Source organism: Miniopterus natalensis, chromosome 19, assembly GCF_054644295.1.
Source record: "Miniopterus natalensis isolate mMinNat1 chromosome 19, mMinNat1.hap1, whole genome shotgun sequence".
In the NCBI taxonomy this organism is placed as follows: Eukaryota; Metazoa; Chordata; class Mammalia; order Chiroptera; family Miniopteridae; genus Miniopterus; species Miniopterus natalensis.
In genome coordinates, this window is record NC_142099.1 from 34,517,249 (window position 1) to 34,534,281 (window position 17,033).

The 17,033-nt window shown below is 42.7% G+C and overlaps 1 pseudogene; it reads right to left on the reverse strand.

Annotated features, from left to right (window-relative positions):
* Positions 1 to 1,325: 1,325 nt before the first annotated feature.
* LOC148090952 (T-cell surface glycoprotein CD1c3-like) lies at positions 1,326 to 9,590 on the reverse strand (annotated as a pseudogene).
* Positions 9,591 to 17,033: the final 7,443 nt, after the last annotated feature.

The following is a 17,033-nucleotide window of genomic DNA, read 5'->3' on the forward strand; positions in this document are numbered from 1 at the left end:
CAACCTAAGCTGTCTTTTCCCTACTGATTTGTAAACTGTACGCGCCTCTCCCATACTCATGTTCGACGAATATACGGTATCTTGAATTAGTGACTAGAACTTAAAAAAGGAACCAAAGTCTAGGCAAGGGTATCTGGGATAACGCCACCCTCTGGGGCTTTGCCTTCTGTTTACATCCCTGCGCTCTCACTAATCCTGACCACCAGGGTTTCTCCTTTGTCTTGGCCACTGAGCGACACTGCCCTTCGCAGGGGCCGGCACGCTCTTTCCTTGTGTTTGGAACAAGCTGAAAGAGTTAGCTTGCTATATTTAGAAAATAAGTGTGGCAAGGGGCAAAGTGGCCTGTTTCTTTAGGAATTTAGGTAGAGCCCGGCCGGGCGTGGCTCAGCGGTTGAGCCTCGGCCTAGGACCCAGGAGATCGCGGTTCGATTCCCGGTCAGGGCCCATGCCCGGGTTGCGGGCTCGGTCCCCCATCCGGGGCGTGCAGGAGGCAGCTGCTCATTGACGACTCTCTCATCATTGATGTTTCTGTCGCTCTCTCCCTCTCCCTTCCTCTCTCTGAAATCAATAAAGATATATATTAAAAAAAGAAAAGGAAAGAATTTAGGCAGAACATGAGGGGAGCAAAAAGAGTAGAGAATTCCTTAGCCAAGTAAAAAAATTTAATCAGGAAGGTAAACATGAATGTTTCAAATACTACAACAATATTAGGAATAAATATAATGAGAAAAGACTATTGACGTGACAGTTCATCCAGCTTGGATGGGTTTTTGCTTGTCTGTTTTGGCTTGATTTTCACTGAGCACGTATTACATGTGGAAAGGCGCCTTTGCCATGATCATTGCCCCCCAAAAGCTTAAACATTATAAGGGGAAGAAAGACTTCAGTAACTGCAATGCAGGGTCAGAAGCGCTGGGCACAATGCAGAGTGCGGGTGAAGTGCTACCTGGGTTCACTCAGGGAAGACGCTGCTTTCCACCCATGGAGCAGAGAAGACCTCCGGAGGCTGTGACATCAGAAGCGGGCTTTGACGGTTGAGTACTACCAAACGAATGGAGCATGCAAGGAAGGCACTCCACATGGAGTTACAGAAGTTAAATTTGCTTACATTAACATTATTACAAAGCGGGGGGGGGGGGGGGACAATTTAAATGGATAGTATAAAGCATGGAGTCACTCTGTTGCTCTGGACTCCTGGCTCTTGGCTTCTCATAATGGAGAAGGCATGGTGAGGGACCTGATGGCAGGTCTTGCTATGAGCAAAGAAGAGAAACGGAGAGAAACTGGATAAGCTGAAATTGGCCATTGAAGATAAGAGGGAGGGGTCAAGAGACAAAAGCTAAAAGAGGTAAAAAAGAGAATAAGACATTGGGAAGCAAGGAAGAGGTACAAAGACCTCAACAGCACTTCTTAAACTTAATGCAAGGACTACTGAGTGCATCGGGGCACCGTCACCGCCAACAGGATCAGTGTATGGAAAAGCAATGTCCTGTGGACGTTGGAGGAATGCGTGACGTCATTTTAAACCCAGTGCCAATTCTACTTCATCCGTTGGTTTTCCCACCTTAACGTATGCATCAGATATGAGTCCCATCAATCATCCTATTTAGTTACTCTCTTCCCATCCCTGCTCAGGGTTGGGTTCTCATCTCACCCCAAATTCTTTACATCTTAATGTTTTTCATGTTTTATTCCTACATCCCTGGAATCACTTGTATCCATTTCTTCCTGACACCTCTCTCACCTGGTCTGGCCTCATGAAATGTCCCTCTGCACTACCCTCTAGGCTCAGAATCACCTTTGCACACTTACAGATCCAGTTTTACTTACCCCAGTAGAGAATGGTGTCCTGCTTGCTAGACTGCTGTGCTTCGCCTGGCAAGACAGGCCAGCTGCCTCCTCAGCCTCCACATCCAGGATCACCCAAAGATACCATATCCCACCAACATATCCCACCAACACCGGGAAGGACATCACTGAGTACCTGGCTGCTTCCGGTCACCATGCACCCACATCACCCAAATGGGCTTTGCGCAGAAACCAGACACATGACAAGCAAGGAAACAGCTGGCTAGACCCAAAGATGGAGCTACTAGACACTAAGACCTCTGGCATCACTGCAGAGGGCGTAAAAGGTATTCAGATGAGCCTTGGACAGGCATCTGGTTGTATAGAGTGTCGTCCCAATACGCCAAGATTGCAGGTTCAATCCCTGATCAGGACACATACAAGAAACAACCAACGAATTCATAAATAAGTGGAATAACAAATCTCTCTCTCTCTCTTCTTTCTCTCCCTTCCTCTATCTCTCTCTAAAAATTAATTTTTAAAAAATAATTTAAAAAAAATTTCAGATGAAAATTCTAACAAACAGCTTAGGGGCAAATTATCCACATAAATATGCACAGACTTTCCTCCTGTAGGAACATTTTGCCCAGCAGCCCCTCTTTCTCTTGAACCCTCCCTTGCCCTCACTTTGAAGGAAAAGGTGGGAAGGGACAAGATTTATACAGAAAAATCATAGAGGAAGCAGCTGAACTAACAACCTTGTCTCTGGAGATCCGTCTTCCTTACACAGAGGAGACCCAAGACAATTCAGGGGCAGGTGTTTCTGATAAGCTTGTGCACTGTTTTCTTGAAGCTTTTATACCAACTAATTAGATCGCAGACTTTCTGGGCCCTACACTTACCCTCTGGAGATGGCACCCATAACGTGTTTTGTAAACTCATGAAATCTGATCCTTGATAAACTACCTGGAAGGAGCCTCTTGCAGTGTCTCTAGAATACAGCTCACAGCCCAGTCTTACCTGTAATTCAAAGGGATCTGGAAAGAGGGAGAAAGAGAAATTAATGAGAAAAAAAAAATGAGAGAAACTATATAAAACCTAGAGCAGTATGAAAAAGTGGAGGAAGAAAGTTTTTTTTATGTGAGAATGAGCCAAAGATCTATCTGGTCAGAAACAATGAAGAGAGAAATTGGTGAGGTGGGGAAGGGGGCATAAGAGATAAATGCCAAGAATTTGATCGGTATAGGTTGGTGGGGGGGAGGCGGGGTGGGAAGGAGCCCCTGTGATGAAACGCAAGTACATATTTCCAGGGTTCATGAAATGGGTCATAATGGTTGTTGGACTATAGACAAAGACCTTTGAAGAACTGAATGGAGGAAGGCATCAGGTCTAAAGGGAGTCAAGCACACAGTGGGACAACTGTGTCCCTCTGGGTTTTAAGCCATAGAAGGTAGACCACTGGGGAAAGATATTTTTTTAAAAACTCACACAAAAAAGCAGTCCAGAAGAAATCCTGAGGAGTCAACACCTGGAATAGCCCCCAGGAAGTTAATGCATAAAGCTTTTTATGGTGGGACAGGAATAATGGAAAAAGACTGAGAAAGGCGTGAAAATGCCTCCCAGGAATAGAACCTTGTGAAGAATCCCTTAGCTGAGCACAAAGACGTTACATCCAAACAGCAATTGCCTAGAGATCTTGAATCTCCCGAGTTAGTCTAATGAAGTAGATGTGAAATAGCAGCTTCAGGTCTATCAACTCCTTATTGCTGATGTGCCCCTTGGACCATGTGTGCAGGAAAACTATTGTGTTTTTACTCTTTCAGTCATGAGTTTGCAACTCATCCAGCCAACGAGAACTGTGACCTTGTGCTTAGGACTGGTTGACATGTGATGAGGTCAGAATGAGATGGAACAAGATGTGTTTCTAGACCACTGTGGGTAGTAAAAGGTCAGCTGGTTTCAGGAAAAAGAAAAAACAGGGAAGCAAGAAGGAGAGAAAATGGAAAATAAACCAGTCACCAGAAAGAGAGAGAAATGTTATGACTAGTTTAAAGGTGGTAATTTCCTGACACAGGACTTCCACACTCGACCACCATCTGGAGACAGGAGCGCTCAGATTGGGAGCACTCTGGTATCCTTAGGATCAGATTGGGAGCACTCTGGTATCCTTAGGATCAGATTCACCTTTGGAAAGGTCACCACCTGGGCCCTTGACAGGTGGTCTTGCCGTCTGGATTGCCGCTCCTGAGAGAACAGCTAGCACTGCAAGTTGCAGAAACAACGTGCAGTAGTTTTTTTCATTTGCAGATGTTTCTTTTCTCCCTGTTCTCAGCAAACCTATACCTCGGTATCTCTGTTCTCACTTCCTTCTTTCACCAACAGACAACCTCCTCCCCAGCCAGACTAGAACACCCAAGATCTGCTGTTTTCCCCAACCGTGGGCCTCCTTGATGTCTCATTTCCTGTCTAGCTCCCACCTAAGGTTATTTTCCCCTGTCTGGGTCCCCCTCCTGCCCTTATCTCTAGGCTTCAGCCTGTCTGTTTTCCCTCCTCAACAGCCTTAGACAAAGTTGTGGGTAACACTGAAAGACCCTTGCCCTCCCCCAAAAAAGTTTGGAGCTAAAACCTAAAGAATGTGCTAAATAGAAAAAGTAAAAAGTATCAAAGAAATCCTGGGAAAAAGCACAGACCTACGAAGTAATTATAAATTCCATGTGACTGAATCCTAGAGGGCAAAGCAGGAAAGATGCAAAGCGGAGAGAGTTGTTTTTATTCCCAAAGCGGGAAGTTATTGGGAGCAGTGAAAGATTAACTAATAGTGTACATGAGTTACTTTGTAAAGTGAACTTTGTAAAAGACCAAAAAACTGCTTTTAAAGGATGGAAAATATGATGCTGTGTGGAGAGTGATTAGCATCCTATTGCAAGAAGTCAGGTGGCCCAATAGTAGCTGATACAAAAGTGAGAGCAGTGGAGATGAGGGAAGTGAAAACGATTATTATTAATTATTATCTTTAAAAAGATTTTCCAGAGGTGAAATGAACACAATTAGGAGATTGATCAAATATGGGGAATGGAGGTAAGAGAAACCAGTAACTTGAGTGACCCTCAGGGGTGAGACTAATAGTACTGGACGGATTGCAAAGCCATTCACTGAAAACGAAACGGAGCTGGGCTTGGAAAAACAGATCATGAGACTAGATTTGCTCTGAGATTTTAAGATGTCATTAAGAACTCTAACGAAGGCCCAGGTGGCCTGTTTCGGCAGTTGAGCATTGGCCTGTGATCCAGGAGACCACGGTTGGATTCCTGGCCCGGGCACATGCCCGGGCTGCGGGCTTGAACCCCAGCAGGGTTTCTCCCTCTCCCTCCCTCTCCCTCCCTCCCTCCCTCTCCCTCCCTCCCTCTCCCTCCCCCTCCCTCCCCTCCCTTCCTCCCCCTCCCTCCCCCTCCCTCCCCCTCCCCCTCCCTCCCCCTCCCTCTCCCTTCCCCTCCCTCCCTCTCCCTTCCCCTCCCTCCCTCTCCCTTCCCCTCCCTCCCTCTCCCTCCCCCTCCCTCCCTCCCCCTCCCTCTCCCTCCCCCCCTCTCCCTTCCCCTCCCTCCCTCTCCCTCCCTCTCCCTCTCCCTCCCTCTCCCTCCCTCTCCCTCTCCCTCCCTCTCCCTTCCCCTCCCTCCCTCTCCCTCCCTCTCCCTCTCCCTCCCTCTCCCTCTCCCTCCCTCCCCCTCCCTCCCCCTCTCTCCCTCCCCCTCCCTCCCCCTCCCCCTCCCTCCCCCTCCCTCCCCCTCCCTCCCCCTCCCTCTCCCTCTCTCCCTCCCCCTCCCTCCCCCTCCCCCTCCCTCCCCCTCCCTCCCCCTCCCTCTCCCTCTCTCCCTCCCCCTCCCTCCCCCTCCCTCCCCCTCCCTCTCCCTCCCCCTCCCTCCCCCTCCCTCTCCCTCTCTCCCTCCCCCTCCCTCCCCCTCCCCCTCCCTCCCTCCCTCTCCCTCCCTCTCCCTCCCTCCCCCTCCCTCTCCCTCTCTCCCTCCCCCTCCCTCCCTCCCCCCCCTCCCCCTCCCTCCCTCCCCCTCCCTCCCCCCTCCCTCCCCCTCCCTCCCCCTCCCTCCCCCTCCCCCTCCCTCCCTCTCTCGTGCACTGAGGAAAGGTCACGCGAGCACGTATCAAGAAGGCAGCCCTCTGCAAGGCAGGAAAAGAGCCTTCATCAGAAACCAAATTGTCTGGACTTTCACTCTCAACAGCTGTGAGAAAATGGATGCCTGGATCTAGCCTCCCAGTCGGGGGTGTTTTGTTAGGGCAGCCTGGGCAGACTGACGCACTCACTCAGCTCAGGAAAAGCTGGAACACCCCAAATCCTCCTGACCTGAGGGCCCGCTCTTGTGGGGATCGGGGCACGGAGGAGGAGACCGAACTGGCACTGCCGAGAACAGCTGGGCTCAAGATGGTGGGGAGAAGATGTGGGGACAAAATATGTCCCCCGTTGTCTCCTGTACTCACCAATGATAACTTCACTCTGTTTCCTGGGGGAGGGGGCGTGAGTGAGGTTTTTTAAAGTATTTAGGGGAAATTCTCCACCAGGGGAACTAGGAGAATAAGCAGCAGCTCTACCCCATGACATGGCACCACCCATGCAATTGTCTAAAAAGAAACCTGGGAACCTGCATTCTTCGGAAACTTACTTTTCCTTTACTCCCCTAGTCACTGTGTCACCCTATCATCTGTCTCCATAATTTGTAGAATCCATCTCTTCCTCTCTATCTTCATTGACATTTAGTTGTGAACAAAGAAAGGGGTTCGGTAGAAAGTAACCTCACAGGATGACCTGATCAGAAACCTTTCCCCGGACGGTCATGGTGGGTACACATACCCCAGGCAGATAACCTTCGGCCTTAAGCAAGCCCCGTCCACCATTCTCTCAGTGCTCCTAGGTTAACAGGCCTTAGGGACAAACCAAAACCCTCCAGAGAGCACCCGATCTTGTTACCCAGTCCCCACCTTGCTCTCTCCCACCTCTGGGTGACCTTTCTTACTTCCCCTTACTTTTAAATGCTTAAAAGAAGCTGCAAAACTGTCCTCCAGAAAATCCGAGATCTTACTCCTCAGCGTATGTCATCAGTTTAACTCAAACTTTTATAAAAATTCTCTACAAGTTTGGATGTTTCTTACGTCAACATAGTTCTGCTCTTGTGTGTGATCTGGATCCTGCCACAGCCTCTTGGCTGTACGTTGCAATCCACATCCTCTCCGCATGATTAGCACCCTGCTTCAGAGCTGATACATAAAATGCAAACCTTATTAATGTCAAGCTCACGCTTAAGACATTTCAATTCCTTTTCTGAAAAATAACCAAAATTCCTGAGTACGTCAATTTTATACACAAAGACTCGAGTATCTCAATCCCCAACAAAAAGGGAGATGGGGAGGATGTTACCAGGCTAAAGGGGCTTGTTTGTGTACATCAAAGCCCAATAAAATGAGAACAGGCGTTTGCAGCAAAAGAGGAAAGGTTTATTTAAAGAAATGGTGCCAGGCCCAGAGACACAGGTGAACTAATGCTCTAAGACCTGGCTCCCTGATGGCTCCTAAGGAATAGGTTATAGAAAGGAAAAATCATGAGTCATAATGACTCAGTGGAGTTGGGGTCATTGGCTCTACTGATTGGTTGGGGCCAGGGTAGGGAGTAGTTAGTCGGTTAGCTTATTGTCAGCCATGCAATCGTTCAGTCTAGTTTCGTGAGGTTGTGGTCAATAGGCTTGTTCTGCTTTCTTGGGTTTGAGGCTGAAACACAATTGAGGTCCAGATGTTATCTTTAGTTTGACCAAAACTGTTCTCTTGGTCAACAAACCTGAGGGGTTTTTTTCTTAAGACAATTGGACGCTGACCAAATTCTGATATTCTAAGGGCTTAATGATTAAGGGTTTGAATGGGCAGTATGTACAAAAGTGGAGGGAGCTGTCTGAAAGAAGACAAGTGAGTCATGTGCTGTTAGACTGGACGAAGCCAGCTTGAATTAAGAAACGTGATATTAAAGAACTGGAGTTCCTGTGCAGTTACAAGAATGAGCTCTGACGGAAACCTGACAATTTGTAGTGGTGAATTCTTATAGATGCAGATCCAAGAATCTGAAATTTATATAAAATGTAATGGGGAGAGAAGAAAATGGTCATATAAACCCTCTAGACATACATAATCCCAAAGCAATAATCTGAGTTGTGTGGAACATTCTATAATAAAAACCCAGGCTGACTGGTGGGCCCTGGCTATCCTGAGGGAGCCCAGTGCTCTTCCTCTATCACTGGTTTGCCCCAGGCTCCTGCTTCTTGCCCCATTCATGCTCAGGCCACAGGCATCCTCAGGTCTGAGCTCTTATCCGGCACTCTCCCAAGATCACTTCAGTGGGTGATTTTTGTTCCCCTAGAGCAGGGGTGGGGAACGTCCCAACTGTGGGCTATATAGTCCTATGAAATCATTGTTTCTGGCCCTGCCAAGGCAACCACAGGCGGAACTCAAAATTCAACAAATCTAGGAGCTTTTTTCATAGCTAATTTTTAAGTTGATAATTTCGTATGGCCCACGAACGATGTTATAAATATTTAAATGGCTCTTGCCAGGAAAAAGCTTTCCCACCTCTCCCCTAGGGAGAGAACTTTCCTCAGAAATCTGATTGCATGCCCCCACCCCTCGCAGTCTCACCCTCTATTACCTCTTCTCTGCCAACAAAAACTTTTTCTTCTGCCCACTTCCCTATTTGAAAAACCCCATTGCCTCCCACAGCCACTTGCCTTTTATAGGGCCTTTCATTTCCCCATCAGCATTTCTTCAAGCAAGTCTCTCCCCTTTCTGGTTTCCAGTGGCGGCCCCTGCCTCTGTTCTATGTCCTCTGACCTCTCATATCTACAAGAGTGGAGAGTCTCATCCTGAGAGCAAGCATAAACTCCTCAATGGACCACTTACCAGAATGAATAGGTTACCACTTTAGGTCTCAGTCTCCTACATTGTGAAATGATTAGATTAAAAAACTTGATATTCTCTAATTTCACTTCAACTTTAACATTTGACTTGGGCTGTGTTCACCATCATTTTGATTTACTATGGACCAAAAAAGGGGGTTCTACAGAATGTAATCTAAGGGTGATCTGATCATAAATTCCTAACTGGGCAGTCAAGGTGGTAGTCACACCCCACATGTATAGCCTCTTTAGAAAAAGGTTTTGTTAGTGGGATTTATCAAGGGAGAGATGTACGAAGCTTGCTGAGAGTTAAAAACAGATTTATTGAAAACTACCTGGGTGCAGGTGGAGTGAGGCTCAATGGGCAGTCACCACTCGGAGGAGGCAGAGGCTGCTTTTCATAGGGCTTAGGCCGCTGGGAGGGGGAGTAGGGAGTGGGAGATGGGTAAGGAATCAATCTTTTTTGTTCTTTTTGTCCTTCCTGGAGTCAGGTACAGGTGTTCTCACCGTCGTTTGTGGTTTGGCAGGGGCTTGTGGTCACTTTGTGGTTTGTCGGTTACCAAGTTCCCGCAGCCGTGTGGGTTGCCAAGTTCCTGCTTCTGTGACTGCTCGTACCAAGGTGGGAGTTTCGACCTCAGGTTGCCAGGGACTGGGGTTGTCAGGGACCTTATAGGCTTGTCTTTGCCTTAAGCAAGCTCTGTCAAGTGTTTCTGTAAATCTAAAATAACATACCTTTGAAATGCTTCTTTTCAGACCCCTCCTTCTAAAGTGTGACCATCTTCAAGAGAGCAGATATTCTTAACTATCCTGTAATCTCATACCTGCCTCGTTTTCTCCCACCTTTATGTAATCTTTCTTCATTCCCTCAGTAATCTAAAATACATTTAAAAAACAACAACTAAATACTGTTATTCTATGAAGCGTTTATCTCAGTGTGTGTAGAGACATCACTTCCAGGTGTATTCTCTGTTTGGATCAAATATTTTTTTCATAAATTCTCTACAGGCTTGGACATATTTATGTTGACATTACATAGTATTTTCTTTCTCTGCTTTCTAGTGTCGACAAAAAAAATCTAAACCTGTAGAAAATTTTATAAGTTTATTTTATGCCATATGCTGGGGAGCAATATTACAAATGCCCCAGAGAGTAACAGCTCCTTGTATGCGTTTGAAATTTAAAAAGAAACATAAGGAAGATTACAGGAAGGTGGAATAAAGCAAGATGGGGATTGATTTACAGGATAGTTAACAAGATTATGTGCTCTCTGGAAAGTGGTTTTGGCTTATTTCAAAGGTTTGTTAACCTAGAAGCACAGAAAGAATGGATAGGGCTTAACAAAAGATAAAGCTTTTGTTAAAAAGTTATATTTCTGGGGTGTTACTACCCACCATAACCTACCCAGTTAGGATTTATGATAAAATCAGTCTGTGAGCCCGGCCTGGCATGGCTCAGCAGTTGAGCGTGGACCTAGGATCCAGGCGATCTGGGTTTGATTCCCAGTCAGGGCACATGCCTGGGTTGCAGGCTGCAGCCAATCAATGACTCTCTCATCATTGATTTTTCTATCTCTCTCTCTCTTCCTCTCTCTGAAATCAATAAAGATATATTTTAAATAAATAAATAAATAAATAAATAAATAAATAAATAAATAAATAAATAAAATCAGTCTGTGAGGTTACTTTCCATAACCCTACCCTTTTTTGCCCACACTCATCCTTATTTCTCAATAGCTTTATTTCCAGTGGAAGTGGGGTTCTTGCAGTGTCATAAGAAAAGCATTTTTGGGGATCCACAAGGGAGGATGAGGTCTGGTGGTAAGATTTTATTTGGGTAAAAATAAAAGGCTTCCTCCAAGTTCCCAATATCCCATCTCCATGCATCCCACTATGAAAAAAGTCCAACCTTGTCTTCCTCAAGCCCAAAACAAAGGCCAACATCCTAAAGTTCTATGCCATTGGTCCAGCATCAGCAGTCTCAAGAAATAACTACTTATCAATAATAACCTTAAATGTTAATGGATTAACTGCTCCAATCAAAAGGCATAAGGAAGCTGGATGGATAAGAAAACATGACCCATATATATGCTGTCTACAAGAGACCCACTTTGGAACAAACTATTCACACAGGATGAAAGTGAAAGGATGGGAAAAAATTTCCATGAAAAAGAAAAAAAAAAAACTGTGATAGCAATACTTACATGTGACAAAATAAACTTCAAAACAAAGGCCATCACAAGAGACAAAAAAGATCACTAAATAATATTAAAGGGATTGATCCAACAAGAGGATATAACCCTGGTAAACATTTATGCACCCTATGTAGGAGCACGTAAATATATAAAAAATTTATTCTAGTACTTTAAGAGAAAGAATGACAGCAATACAGTCATCGTAGGGGAATTTAACACCCCACTTACATCACTGGATAGATCTTTCAGACAAAAAAATCAACAAGGAAACAACCTCAAATGATACACTAGATCCTATAGATTTTTAATTGATATTTACAGAACATTCCATCACAAAGCTTCCGAATACACATTCTTCTAAAGTGAACATGGAACATTCTCAAAGATAGGCAATATGTTAAGACACAAAATAAATCCTTACAAGTTCAAAAGATTGAGATCATATCAAGCATCTTCTTGTATCACAATGGCATGAAACTAGAAATCAACAACAATAAAAAGCTCAAAAACATTCAAACACATGGAGGCTAAATAGCACATTATTAAACAATGAATAGGTTACCAATGAGATCAAGAAAGAAATCAAAATCTTCCTGGAAACAAATGAAAATGAACACACAACAACCCCAAATCTATGGGACACAGCGAAAACAATTCTGAGAGAGAAGTTCATAGTATCATAGTCCTACTTCAAGAAAAAGAAAAATTTTACAAAAGGAATCTAACCTTACAACAAAAAGAACTACAAAGAGAATAAGAAAAGCCCAGAATAAGTAGAAGAAAGAAAATAATAAAGATTAGAGCAGAAATAAAAGACAGAGAGACTAAAAAACAACAACAATATAAATGATCAATGAAACCAAGAGCTGCTTCTTTGAATAAACAATATTGATGAACTTTTACCCAGACTCATGAAGAAACAAAGAGAGAGGACCCAAATAGATAAAATCAGAAATGAAAAAGGCAAAGTGCCAACTGACATTACAGAAATACTTAGGATTGTAAGAGAATACTATGAACAGCTATATGCCAACAAATTTGACAACGTAGGCAAAAGGGACAAATTCCTAGGAACATCTTTCAAAACTCAACCAAGAAGAATCAGAAAACCTGAATAGACTGATGAAAAGTGAGAAGTAATAAAAAAAACTCCCAGTAAACAACTGTCCTGGACCAAAAGGCTTCACATGTGAGTTGCAACAAACATTCAAAGAATTAGCATCTATCCTCCTCAAACTATTCAAAAAATTTCAAGATGAAGGAAGACTTCCTAATTCCAAAAATAGATAAAGACACTACAAAGAAAGAAAATTACAGGGCAGTAACCCTAATGAACATAGATGCTAAAATCCTCGACAAAATATTAGCATATGGGACCTAGTAATACATTAAGAAGATCATATGGCATGACAAAGTGGGATTTATTCCAGGGATGCAAAACTGGTACAATATTCAAAAATCAATAAGTGTACTATATCACATAAACAAAATGAAGAATAAAAATTGCATGATCATATCTATAGATGCAAAAAAATTTTTTGACAAAATCCAGCACCCATTTTTTTATCAAAAACTCAACAAAGTGGGAATAAAGGTATCATACCTCAACACGATAGAGGCCATATATGAAAAAACTATAGCCAACATCATAAAAAGTGTTTTCTTTAAGAATAGGAACAAAAGAAGGATGTCTGCTTTCACCAATTTTATTCAACGTAGTACTGGAAGACCTAACCACAGCCATCAGACAAAAGGGGGAAAAAAGGCATCTAAATTGGAAAGAAGAAATTAAAGCTGTCAATATTAGTAGATGACATGATACTGTACATAGAAAACCCTAAAGATTCCACCAAATAACTATTTGATTTAATAATTGAATTTGGCAAAGTAGGAGGATACAAAATTAACATCCAGAAATCAATGGCATTTTTAAACACCAATAAGAAATTCTCAGAAAGAGAAATTAAAAATTAGTACCATTTACCATTGCAACAACAACAACAAAAATTATATACTTAGGAATAAACTTAACCCAGGAGGTAAAAGATCTGTGCTCAGAAAACTATAAGACATTGAAAAAAGAAATAGAAGATACAAACAAGGGCAAACATATAGCACATTCATAGATTGGAAGAATTAACATCATTAAAATATCTATACCACCCATAGCAATCCATATATTTAAACCCTATTAAAATACCAGCTGCATATTTCGCAGATCTAGAACAAATATTCCAAAAATTTATAAGAAACCAAAGAAGACTCTAAATGGCCATAGCAACACTGAGAAGGAACAAAGTTGGAGGGATCACAATGCCAGATATCAAACTATACTACAAAGCCACGGTAATCATAACAGCCTGGTACTGGCACAAGAACAGGAATATATATCAATGGAACAGAGAGCCCAGAAATTGACCCACGCCATTATGGTCAATTAATATTTGACAAAGGAGACAAGAGCATACAATGGAGTAAAGACAGTCTCTTCAATAAATGGTGCTGGGAAAATTGAACAGGTACATGCAAAAAAATGAAAGTGGACCACCAGCTTACACCATACACAAGAATAAACTCAAAATGGATAAAAGACTTAAATGTAATTCCCAAAAACCATAAAAATCTTAGAAGAATGCTTAGGCAGTAAAATCTCAGATATCTCAAGTAGCAGAATTTTCACCAATATTTCTCTTAGGGCAAGAGGAACAAAAGAAAAAATAAATAAATAGGACTACATCAAACTAAAAAGCTGCACAGCAAAAAAAACCATCATCTCAGTTCCCATCTCAGTTCCCACTGAGAACTCTGGGGTCTAAACCCCAAGCTGAGCTCCCCAGCCAAGAGCACCAGAATTGAGGAAGGTGCCCACATAACATCTGGCTGTGAAAAGCAGCGGAGTTTCTGTCTGCCAGGGAGAGACAGCTAGAAATGCAGGCACCCTCTTAAATGGCCAACACACAAAATTTTGTGTGTAGCCACTCCCCTTGGGCTCCAGCATAGGGAGGGCAGACAGAACTAGAGTTGTGTGAGGAGAATCTAGGGTTGGAGGCTCTGGAAATAGAACTCAGATTCCTGTGCTGATTCATTGATTCATTGCCCCATACTGCAGAGGACATTTTTCCCAGGCAGACTTTTACTATCCAGGTAGCTTTTGCCTGGGGGAAAAGCAATTGCCCCATTCTGCTGGAAAGCCTCTTGCCCCATCCTGTGAAGTTTATGCCTTGCTATGGTCTTAACATGAGGCTCACTAAAAGACTGAGAATAATAATCAGCCTGCAGGCAGATGTGGATGTCTGGATGCTTTGAGACTCTGCCTCATCTGCCTCTGGACCCAGGGCTTGGAAAAGCAGACTTGATATGCATCTTGGTCCTTTCCAAAGGCACCCAAGCCCAGCAGAGGGAGCCACAAGCTGTGGATTGCTGATAGCTTCCAACAGGGTACTCAGCCAGTCACAAAAAGCATCTGACATTGTCCTGCAACAGAGACTCTCTAAAAAGACTGAGAGTCATAGTAGACTTACCTAATACATAAAAACAAACCCAAACAAGCAGTCAAAATGAGGAGACAAAAAACAAAACAAAACAAGCCCCAGATGAAAGAAGGAGGGAATTCTCCAGAAGAGTTAAATGAAATGGAGATAATTTATCAGATATAGAGTTCAGAATAATGATTACAAGGAAGCTCAAAAGCATGAGAAGATATATGGAAACTATGAAGAAGGCTCTTTTGGAAATGAAGAATGACATGGTAGAAATAAAGAATACATTGGAAGGAATAAACAGCAGTTTAGAGGAAGCTGAGGATCAGATCAGTGAATTAGACAACAGGGTAGGAAAAAAAATCAGTCAATCGGAGAACCAAATGGAAAAAACCAATTAAAAAACTGAAGGACAGCTTAAGAGAGCTGTGGGAAAACATGAAATGTAACAATGTTCACATCATATGAGTATCAGAAGGGCAAGAAGTGACCAAGGGATAGAGAACCTGTTAGAAGAAATAATGGCAGTTTTCCTTCCCGTTGAAGGCTGAAAACTGTGTTTCCTTGTCTGGAGCTGAAACGCTACAAACATCTTGCTGGAGCAGACCAGACCGGACCAGTGCAGGAGCAGAGCAAGCCAGGACAGTGCAGAGTGCAGGGGACTGGAGCAGGTGAAGCAGACCAGCCCAGAGCAGAGCAGCGCTGTGTAGCTGAAGGAGGACCTCACCGGAGGGCCACCTTGCCTGAGGGCCTCTTCACAGCTGTGCTGTGTCACAATTAAGTTGTCTTGCACTGAATGAAGTTTCTTTCTTCACTGTACCCCAAATCAAGGATTCCTGTTGCCGTTGATTTGGCACCAAAAACGATGGTATAACACAAACATCCAGAAATACAAGATAAAAATGTATTTTAATTATTTTTAAATACAGAACTGCATTCACAATAAAATAAAAGAACAAAACAAAGAATAAATGAAGACCAAGAGTCAAACAGGATCTGACACTCCAGGCACTGTACAGGTCCCCTGGGGTTTGGCTATTGCGGTCACTTGGATCAGGAGATAAAACCCTGACACCAGGCAAACAAAATGAAAGTTGCAGCTGAGTCTTCTGCTACACTCCATCTCAGTGACAAGATGAACTAAAAAGAAATTCACTTAATTGTACAGGGGAAGAAGCTGGTCTCTCTCTGTATTGACTGAATGCTGGTGGTTTGTTTGTCATTCTGAGAATTACAAATTACAAGTCTGAGACTGGAGTTCAAGAATACTTTACATATGATCCTGAAATAACAGAGCTAAGGAGCTATTGAATATATTAAAAAAAACAGTTAAGAAATATGAAGACTAAAAATCCAACATAAGCAGAATAGAAATTTTATTACAAGATAAAACACATAATGAAGAAAAAGAAAATATTTTGAAGAAATAATAGCTGAGAATTTTTCAGAATTAATGAAAGGCATAAATCTTTAGATTCAGGAAAGACAAAGCTCCAAAGCATATTTATGAGTTTGAAAGATAATCTTTATTTTGCTTAGTGAAAACAGCAACTCAAAGATGTAGGTAACAGAATATAAATCAATTTAAAGCTAAATCCTTTTTCTAGAATTCCGTTATCTGTTAAGCAATATTCAATGTATACTAAATACCAAGGGCTATGCTAAACACTAAGATCAGACAAGGTAGAAATATAGAAGCTCAAACTATATATAGGGAACTAAACACGTAAATAAACCATATATGTAGACTCTGTCAATTGTCATGTAAGGGAAAGTACAGGGATCAAATGAGCCGCAGTTAAATCTGTTTTATCTACAGTTGCACCACTTACATGGCCTTGCTCAATGTGAGCACCAGAATATTAGCTGCAGTCATCATATCAGCCCAAGGCAGTGAGACTATGTATCCATGAGAATATCTGAAGTGATTTTTAATTCAGAAATTCATAAAGATACTAAAAGTATGAAAACTAAACTTACATAAGCACCACACACAACACCCGTATGTTAGATATAACCTTCCAACTCCTCATTTAAAAACTGATGAGAATTTCTGGACAGTCAGAGAACGTTTATTGGTTATACTGCTTAATAGTTCTCACCCGAGAAGTAGACCGTGATAAAAATTCACATATCTGTCAGGTGCCTCTTTTGGTACTGATTGCATTTAATATTTACTTTTTCTAAATGTATTTTGTCAAGGCTCTTGTCGGATAGAAAGTAGGTGAAGAAACACCTTTGCTGTGTGTTTACTCAAAGTTCTCCTTAAAAGCATTCTCTACAAAAACTATTTTAAGAAGAGTTTGATTTTCCCGAATGTGTTCTGAAAATGCTGCCTAAATATTTATTATCCTGCAGTACCTGTTATACACTTGTTTATTTTTCTAATTTCCTTAATGACTAATCACTAGAAAACTTTGCCAACACCAGATGTTTTTCTGCTAGAGTTGCCCTAACTACTCACAGACTAACTCGAAAAACAAAAATTTGTTTTTTACAGTTTTAGAGTAAAAATCCAAGATCAAGGTGTTTTGATTTCCCTTGAGGCCTCTCTCTTTGGTTTGTAGATGGTTCTTCTTGCCATGTGCTCACATCACCTTTCCTTTGTACACACCCACCCCTAGTGTCTCTTCT